The following is a 10,000-nucleotide window of genomic DNA, read 5'->3' on the forward strand; positions in this document are numbered from 1 at the left end:
TTCCAGTGCCTACCCGGGCAAAAACGCCCAAAGCATGCCCCATTCCTTAGCCTATCCAGGCAAAAACGCCCTAAACCAGCCCATTCCAGTGCCTATCCGGGCAAAAACGCCCAAAGCATGCCCATTCCTTAGCCTATCCAGGCAAAAACGCCCAAAACCAGCACATTCCAGTGCCTATCCGGGCAAAAACGCCCTAAACCTGCGCATTCCAGCGCCCCGCAGCATACCACCCTCCTATAGGGTTTGCGCAACCAACCCGCCTAACCACCAGTGGCAACCAAAGGTGCTGTTAGCGACGACTTCTGAAGACGCAACGAGACGCGACGGGTTTGCGCCCAGACGCGACGGGACGATGCGGGATCTGCGCCCCGCCATGCCTACACCCGCCGACTTGCTGCGGGAGCTGCTCGCCCAAGCATGCCTAGCTTGCGAGGCCTGCGTGCAAGGCTAGTGTGCAAGGCTCGTGGGCAAGGCTAGTGCGCAAGGCTAGTGCCCAAGGTCTGTGTGCAAGGCTAGTGCCCAAGGCTAGTGCGCAAGGCTAGTGCCCAAGGCTAGTGAGCAAGGCCTGTGTGCAAGGCTAGTGTGCAAGGCTTGTATGCAAGGCTAGTGTGCAAGGCTGGTGTGCAAGGCTTGTGGGCAAGGCTGGTGCGCAAGGCTAGTGCCCAAGGGTTGTGTGCAAGGCTAGTGCCCAAGGGTAGTGCGCAAGGCTCGTGCCCAAGGCTAGTGCGCAAGGCTTGTGTGCAAGGCTAGTGCGATGGGCCAGTGCCCAAGGCTTGTGAGCAAGGCTTGTATGCATGGCTTGTGTGCAAGGCTTGTGTCACGGGCCAAATATTTGAGCAACGGAATAACCCGTGCGGCGCCCCAACATGCACGAATGCTAGGGCCAGCCTTCAATCGTGCAAGCCTTTAAAGGCCCTGCACGCCAACACCCCTTGATGCTTCAAATGTGCACACAAACTCTAAGCTGTTCAACAGGCTACTTGGCTCAGATCTTGACATGCGCTTCTTGATACCCACACTCATGATCAGCCTGCATCACGAGTACATCGAACATAAGGCCTTGGGGCCTAATGCAAAGTCCATCGAGTACGAGGCATGACGATGCCACGCACCAATCCGCCAAGCACTAGGGCTTGGTCATCCAAGGAGCAAGATGCCCCATGGACTGATCCGCAAGGTGTACACCTCGCGAGGGCAACCGAAGTCGCCCCGGCACGAACCCATGGAAGACCTAGAGAATGGCCTACCCACGAGACGTACCGCGGTGCAGAGGGGCAAACAGTATAAGTAGCCCCCTGCACCGGTCCGCCGCGCAATGCATGTGGGAACCCAACCCAACATGCACTGTCTTTGGCCCCCATCCTCAACCAAAGAAACTGGAGCATCCCTATGGATAGCTCGCAGTCCGCACCCAAAGCTCCCTTAGGGCACGCCTACGAGTTGAAGTATGATTTCCTACTGTGTGCAACAGATGCACAAGCAAGTCCTCTTGCAACCCATGAGCAAGCCACCAAGGCTCCTGCCCACACCTGCTGGGCCTAACGGGGGAGAAGTCACAAGTCACAGGGTCACCTCCTCCTATAGTGTTTGGCCAACCAACCCCCTTAACCACCAGTGGCGACCAAAGGTGCTATAAACAACGCATTTCCAAGACGCAACGAGACGAGACGAGATGGATTTTAATACCGGTTGTGTCCTGAACTGTTTCCCCGTGACACTCCCCCACCTGATAACGTCGACGCCCTCGTCGACACTGAACGCTCTGTGAAGCTCAGTTCCACAATAACAATGACTTCTCAATCTTGAAAACAGCTGCCACTGGTACTTCGACAATCAGCGAATTCTGACTTCTACTGCATACCACACTGCCTCAAGTTCTGCCAATCACTGCACTATAGCTCTGCTGGAGTTATCTTCAACAACGATGGTTTTCCCGAACTCCATCAAACTAGGCGAAGGTTTTCTGACGGTGCCTACAAACGCTGTGGATGACGTGCCATCACTTTCGGCACGGAAGGTTATGGCTCACCTACAACCGGATGACGTGCCACCACTTTCGGCACGGAAGGTTTTGGCTCACCTACAACCGGGTAGCGTGCCATCACTTTCAGCACGGAAGGTTTTGGCTCACCTACAACCGGATAACACGCCATCACTTTCGGCATGGAAGGTTTTGGCTCACCTACAACCGGATAACACGCCATCACTTTCGGCATGGAAGGTTTTGGCTCACCTACAACCGGATAACATGCCATCACTTTCGGCATGGAAGGTTTTGGCTCACCTACAACCGGGTAGCGTGCCATTACTTTCGGCACGGAAGGTTTTGGCTCACCTACAACCGGTTAACGTGCCAACACTTTCGGCACGGAAGGTTTTGGCTCACCTACAACCGGTGATGATGGTTCTGAGCACTCCACCAAACTCCATGAGGGCAGAGCGACCAGCTTGAATCATTTCCTCAAGCAACTCTCAAGTTCCTCCTCAGCTACACTCGAGCTTCCTCTGGAGTGGTCTTCCGAAATGGCCAACTTGCACCGCTTCGTCTCTCCCTGAATGTGCCACCACTTCTGGCACAGCACCTGCCTCACTTTCGGCCAAGTGCAGCACTTGCCACCTGCAAAGTGCAAACCAACCACGGAGTCCACAAGCACTCCCAAGCAAAGAGACCACCACATCAGTCTCGCCTCCTCCTGAGGCCAAGAATCCCCTGTTGGGATCAATCAACTGCGACGCTTAGTCTTGCATGCTTCGGTTCAACGCTATAGAACTTGATTTGAACAATCAACCCTTATGCCACAAATGGTCTCCTTGGGCACTTGCGGCTAGTACTCACACTGCTAACCACCCCAAATATTCCATCATTCAGATTGAGCTGTCCTTTCAATTTCGACAAACTAAGAGATTCTAAAGCAGCAAGAAACACACAAACATACCATGTCGTCCCATACCAACACAGTCTGCCCATATGCCATCTGAGCTCACCACACTGTCTCATATCAGCACAGCAAACCCATTATCAAATCTAAGCGGCCTTGGCGTTCGTTCCAAGGTCTTTCTGAGAAGAGCATCACGCATGCTCGATTGTAATTGTGAACTGCCATAAAAGTACTTCAGTCATTGACCAGCTCTTCATCCTGAGCATGTCTGCTAATTCGTCAAACTGGTTATGCCATCACACTGAGCAAGCAAATTCACTTCGGTGAGCGCTTTGGTGCCGACACGTTCAACACCTCATCTGATAGGGGAAGGCTTATGCCAGCAGCCAACCCTTTTTTCATAGCAAGCCCTTAAAGCCATATGCTAACACATCAATGTTAGCCAACACTGCAACGGAGCATTCACAACTCCCCAACTGCCACTTCCGATCTCACACATCGGTGGGTCACTGAAAGATGCCAACCTGTTCGCCGACGGTTGCAGCTCTAACACTGTATCAAGCTTCGAGTAAATCTATTGAGCAATGCTTGAACAAACACTGATGGTACTAATCTTTCCAGGCCATCGCGCCTCTGTTGCGCGACTCAAGTAGAATAAGTGAGAGTCCACAGAAAGGAACATACCCACGCAATTTTAGCTCTTCTTCGGCTGACTAATGGACTTTCAAAGTGTTAGATTCAAAGACATCCGCACTTGGCACCTCCAACTTGGTGTGCTAACATTCAAGCTCTTTCCAACTCCGCCACAACAGAAAGCATTTCCCGTTCCTTTGTGCAAAGCAACATGCACTAGAGATGCACTAATCATAGCCGCAAACACTGCCACTTGCTGCAACTATGCCAGCACAGACACCAACTGTATCATAGCTCCTTGAAAACTCTTGATTCACAACCTGCTCTGATCTGGCGCTAGATACCATCTGGCACCAATTCTCAAAGCCCACTCTGAATACATAGCTTGGACATTCTGCTCTGATACCAACTGTCACGGGCCAAATATTTGAGCAACGGAATAACCCGTGCGGCGCCCCAACATGCACGAATGCTAGGGCCAGCCTTCAATCGTGCAAGCCTTTAAAGGCCCTGCACGCCAACACCCCTTGATGCTTCAAATGTGCACACAAACTCTAAGCTGTTCAACAGGCTACTTGGCTCAGATCTTGACATGCGCTTCTTGATACCCACACTCATGATCAGCCTGCATCACGAGTACATCGAACATAAGGCCTTGGGGCCTAATGCAAAGTCCATCGAGTACGAGGCATGACGATGCCACGCACCAATCCGCCAAGCACTAGGGCTTGGTCATCCAAGGAGCAAGATGCCCCATGGACTGATCCGCAAGGTGTACACCTCGCGAGGGCAACCGAAGTCGCCCCGGCACGAACCCATGGAAGACCTAGAGAATGGCCTACCCACGAGACGTACCGCGGTGCAGAGGGGCAAACAGTATAAGTAGCCCCCTGCACCGGTCCGCCGCGCAATGCATGTGGGAACCCAACCCAACATGCACTGTCTTTGGCCCCCATCCTCAACCAAAGAAACTGGAGCATCCCTATGGATAGCTCGCAGTCCGCACCCAAAGCTCCCTTAGGGCACGCCTACGAGTTGAAGTATGATTTCCTACTGTGTGCAACAGATGCACAAGCAAGTCCTCTTGCAACCCATGAGCAAGCCACCAAGGCTCCTGCCCACACCTGCTGGGCCTAACGGGGGAGAAGTCACAAGTCACAGGGTCACCTCCTCCTATAGTGTTTGGCCAACCAACCCCCTTAACCACCAGTGGCGACCAAAGGTGCTATAAACAACGCATTTCCAAGACGCAACGAGACGAGACGAGATGGATTTTAATACCGGTTGTGTCCTGAACTGTTTCCCCGTGACACTTGTGTGCATGGCTTGTGCGCAAGGCTTGTGTCCAAGGCTTTTGTGCAAGGCTCGTGCGCAAGGCTAGTGTGCAAGGCTTGTGCGCATTGGCAGGTAGCCCACCACCATGCACGATCCAAATGCCACTCAAACGACAACACGGTGCCAAGCCGGGCATGGTGTGCACTCAAAACCAATCAACGGACAGAGGTCATGCGTCATGGGGGGGATCTAGCAAGGCCATGGGGAAGGTCATGGAGGACCTTGGAAGCAAGCGCAAGACGAGAGCGAATCGAACAAGGGGCCAGGACGGGGCCTTGTGCCCATGGTCTTCGCAAGACTGCGTCCAAGGCGCCCGAAAGCCCAAGGGAACCCAAACCCGGCCGACACTTGCAATCGCACATGCTCTCTGCAACACACCATCAATGCCGCCCAACGGGGCCAGCACGAGCAGTCATCCGCGGTCCCCTGGCCCTGCGCACGTTTGTCTTTGAAACCGAGCATCAATGCCACAGAAAGTGCCGGGGCGCCAGCTGGAGCCATCATCCGCGTTGCCATGGCTCGCTTGGCCTTGGCTTGCCAGTCCCCGACACGAGCAATCGCGCATTTTCTTTGCAACCGACCATCAATGCCGCCCAACGAGGCCAGCACGAGCAGTCATCCGCGGTCCCCTGGCCCTGCGCACGTTTGTCTTTGAAACCGAGCATCAATGCCACAGAAAGTGCCGGGGCGCCAGCTGGAGCCATCATCCGCGTTGCCATGGCTCGCTTGGCCTTGGCTTGCCAGTCCCCGACAGGAGCAATCGCGCATTTTCTTTGCAACCGACCATCAATGCTGCCCAACGAGGCCAGCACGAGCAGTCATCCGCGGTCCCCTGGCCCTGCGCACGTTTGTCTTTGAAACCGAGCATCAATGCCACAGAAAGTGCCGGGGCGCCAGCTGGAGCCATCATCCGCGTTGCCATGGCTCGCTTGGCCTTGGCTTGCCAGTCCCCGACACGAGCAATCGCGCATTTTCTTTGCAACCGACCATCAATACCGCCCAACGAGGCCAGCACGAGCAGTCATCCGCGGTCCCCTGGCCCTGCGCACGTTTGTCTTTGAAACCGAGCATCAATGCCACAGAAAGTGCCCGGGCGCCAGCTGGAGCCATCATCCGACGTGCCATGGCTTTGGTCCCATGGTCTTCGCAACCGAGCATTCGTGACACCCGACGGGGCCAGGACACCAACCCTTCCGACACGAGCATTCGCGCATGTTCTTTGGCCACACAACGGCGCCAGCACGAGCAAAATCATCAGCGGTGCGGTGGCCTTGCACGGCCTTTTGTCTTTGGAACCAACCATCAGTGCCACGGGAAGTGCCGGAGTCCCGGCATCCGCGGTGCCAAGTCATTGCGCCCTTGGTCTCTGCAGCGGGGCATGCCGGGCACTCCCAACCATTGCAAGCAAGCAAGAAAGAAAGTAAGTAAGTAAGTAAGTATTACATATAGGGGCGGGACATGCGGGGAGATCAGCGAAACGTGCATTACGGGGCACACGCGTACCTACCGGGGCATACCGATCCCTATTGGGGCACACGTGTGCATATCGGGGCATACCGGGCCTATCGGGGCACACGCGTACATACCGGGGCATACCGACCCCTACTGGGGCACACGTGCGCATATCGGGGCGTACCAAGCCTATCGGGGCATTCGCATGTATCCCAAGGCATACCGAGTCTATCCGGGCATACGCGTTCATACCGGGGCGTAACGGGCCTATCGGGGCATACTTGGGCATATCCGGGCAAAAAATGCCCAAAACTTGCGCAACCTTGGCAACCGTGGTCCATTCCTCACTATATGCCATGGCCTTGTGCCCATGGTCTTCACAAGACAGCATCCAAGGCGCCTGAAAGGCCAAGGGAGCCCAACCCAGCAATGCCCAGCCAAGGCCAGGCATTCCAGTGCCTGCCCGGGCAAAAACGCCCAAAGCATGCCCCATTCCTTAGCCTATCCAGGCAAAAACGCCCAAAACCAGCCCATTCCAGTGCCTATCCGGGCAAAAACGCCCAAAGCATGCCCATTCCTTAGCCTGTCCAGGCAAAAACGCCCAAAACCAGCACATTCCAGTGCCTATCCGGGCAAAAACGCCCTAAACCTGCGCATTCCAGCGCCCCGCAGCATGCCACCCTCCTATAGGGTTTGCGCAACCAACCCGCCTAACCACCAGTGGCAACCAAAGGTGCTGTTAGCGACGACTTCTGAAGACGCAACGAGACGCGACGGGTTTGCGCCCAGACGCGACGAGACGATGCGGGATCTGCGCCCAACCATGCCTACACCCGCCGACTTGTTGCGGGAGCTGCTTGCCCAAGCATGCCTAGCGTGCAAGGCCTGCGTGCCCAAGGTCTGTGTGCAAGGCTAGTGCCCAAGGCTAGTGCGCAAGGCTAGTGCCCAAGGCTAGTGAGCAAGGCCTGGGTGCAAGGCTAGTGTGCAAGGCTTGTATGCAAGGCTAGTGTGCAAGGCTGCTGTGCAAGGCTTGTGGGCAAGGCTGGTGCGCAAGGCTAGTGCCCAAGGGTTGTGTGCAAGGCTAGTGCCCAAGGCTAGTGCGCAAGGCTCGTGCCCAAGGCTAGTTCGCAAGGCTTGTGTGCAAGGCTAGTGCGATGGGCCAGTGCCCAAGGCTTGTGAGCAAGGCTTGTATGCATGGCTTGTGCGCAAGGCTTGTGTCCAAGGCTTTTGTGCAAGGCTCGTGCGCAAGGCTAGTGTGCAAGGCTTGTGCGCATTGGCAGGTAGCCCACCACCATGCACGATCCAAATGCCACTCACGCGACAACACGGTGCCAAGCCGGGCATGGTGTGCACTCAAAACCAATCAACGGACAGAGGTCATGCGTCATGGGGGGGATCTAGCAAGGCCATGGGGAAGGTCATGGAGGACCTTGGAAGCAAGCGCAAGACGAGAGCGAATCGAACAAGGGGCCAGGACGGGGCCTTGTGCCCATGGTCTTCGCAAGACTGCGTCCAAGGCGCCCGAAAGCCCAAGGGAACCCAAACCCGGCCGACACTTGCAATCGCACATGCTCTCTGCAACACACCATCAATGCCGCCCAACGGGGCCAGCACGAGCAGTCATCCGCGGTCCCCTGGCCCTGCGCACGTTTGTCTTTGAAACCGAGCATCAATGCCACAGAAAGTGCCGGGGCGCCAGCTGGAGCCATCATCCGCGTTGCCATGGCTCGCTTGGCCTTGGCTTGCCAGGCCCCGACACGAGCAATCGCGCATTTTCTTTGCAACCGACCATCAATGCCGCCCAACGGGGCCAGCACGAGCAGTCATCCGCGGTCCCCTGGCCCTGCGCACGTTTGTCTTTGAAACCGAGCATCAATGCCACAGAAAGTGCCGGGGCGCCAGCTGGAGCCATCATCCGCGTTGCCATGGCTCGCTTGGCCTTGGCTTGCCAGTCCCCGACACGAGCAATCGCGCATTTTCTTTGCAACCGACCATCAATGCCGCCCAACGAGGCCAGCACGAGCAGTCATCCGCGGTCCCCTGGCCCTGCGCACGTTTGTCTTTGAAACCGAGCATCAATGCCACAGAAAGTGCCGGGGCGCCAGCTGGAGCCATCATCCGACGTGCCATGGCTTTGGTCCCATGGTCTTCGCAACCGAGCATTCGTGACACCCGACGGGGCCAGGACACCAACCCTTCCGACAGGAGCATTCGCGCATGTTCTTTGGCCACACAAAGGCGCCAGCACGAGCAAAATCATCCGCGGTGCGGTGGCCTTGCACGGCCTTTTGTCTTTGGAACCAACCATCAGTGCCACGGGAAGTGCCGGAGTCCCGGCATCCGCGGTGCCAAGTCATTGCGCCCTTGGTCTCTGCAGCGGGGCATGCCGGGCACTCCCAACCATTGCAAGCAAGCAAGAAAGAAAGTAAGTAAGTAAGTAAGTATTACATATAGGGGCGGGACATGCGGGGAGATCAGCGAAACGTGCATTACGGGGCACACGCGTACCTACCGGGGCATACCGATCCCTATTGGGGCACACGTGTGCATATCGGGGCATACCGGGCCTATCGGGGCACACGCGTACATACCGGGGCATACCGAGCCCTACTGGGGCACACGTGCGCATATCGGGGCGTACCAAGCCTATCGGGGCATACGCATGTATCCCAAGGCATACCGAGTCTATCCGGGCATACGCGTTCATACCGGGGCGTAACGGGCCTATCGGGGCATACTTGGGCATATCCGGGCAAAAAATGCCCAAAACTTGCGCAACCTTGGCAACCGTGGTCCATTCCTCTCTATATGCCTAGCCTTGGCAACCGTGGTCCATTCCTCACTATATGCCATGGCCTTGTGCCCATGGTCTTCCCAAGACAGCGTCCAAGGCGCCCGGAAGGCCAAGGGAGCCCAACCCAGCGATGCCCTGCTATGGCAAGCCAAGGCCAAGCATTCCGGTGCCTATCCGGGCAAAAATGCGATTCCTCTCTATATGCCTAGCCTTGGCAACCGTGGTCCATTCCTCACCATATGCCATGGCCTTGTGCCCATGGTCTTCCCAAGACAGCGTCCAAGGCGCCCGGAAGGCCAAGGGAGCCCAACCCAGCAATGCCCTGCTTTGGCAAGCCAAGGCCAAGCATTCCGGTGCCTAACCTTGGCAACCGTGGTCCTTTCCTCACCATATGCCATGGCCTTGTGCCCATGGTCTTCGCAAGACATCGTCAGAGGCGCCCAAAAGGCCAAGGGAGCCCAACCCAGCAATGCCCTGCTTTGGCAAGCCAAGGCCAAGCATTCCGGTGCCTAACCTTGGCAACCGTGGTCCTTTCCTCACCATATGCCATGGCCTTGTGCCCATGGTCTTCGCAAGACATCGTCCAAGGCGCCCAAAAGGCCAAGGGAGCCCAACCCAGCAATGCCCTGCTAGGGCAAGCCAAGGCCAAGCATTCCGGTGCCTAACCTTGGCAACCGTGGTCCTTTCCTCACCATATGCCATGGCCTTGTGCCCATGGTCTTCGCAAGACATCGTCCAAGGCGCCCAAAAGGCCAAGGGAGCCCAACCTAGCAATGCCCTGCTAGGACAAGCCAAGGCCAAGCATTCCGGTGCCTATCCGGGCAAAAACGCCCAAAGCATGCCCATTCCTTAGCCTATCCAGGCAAAAACGCCCAAAATCTGCACATTCTAGTGCCTATCCGGGCAA

This window comes from Tasmannia lanceolata, unplaced genomic scaffold (genome assembly GCF_043159265.1).
Source record: "Tasmannia lanceolata isolate RefF3 unplaced genomic scaffold, GAP_Taslan_0.1 ptg000019l, whole genome shotgun sequence".
Classification (NCBI taxonomy): domain Eukaryota; kingdom Viridiplantae; phylum Streptophyta; class Magnoliopsida; order Canellales; family Winteraceae; genus Tasmannia; species Tasmannia lanceolata.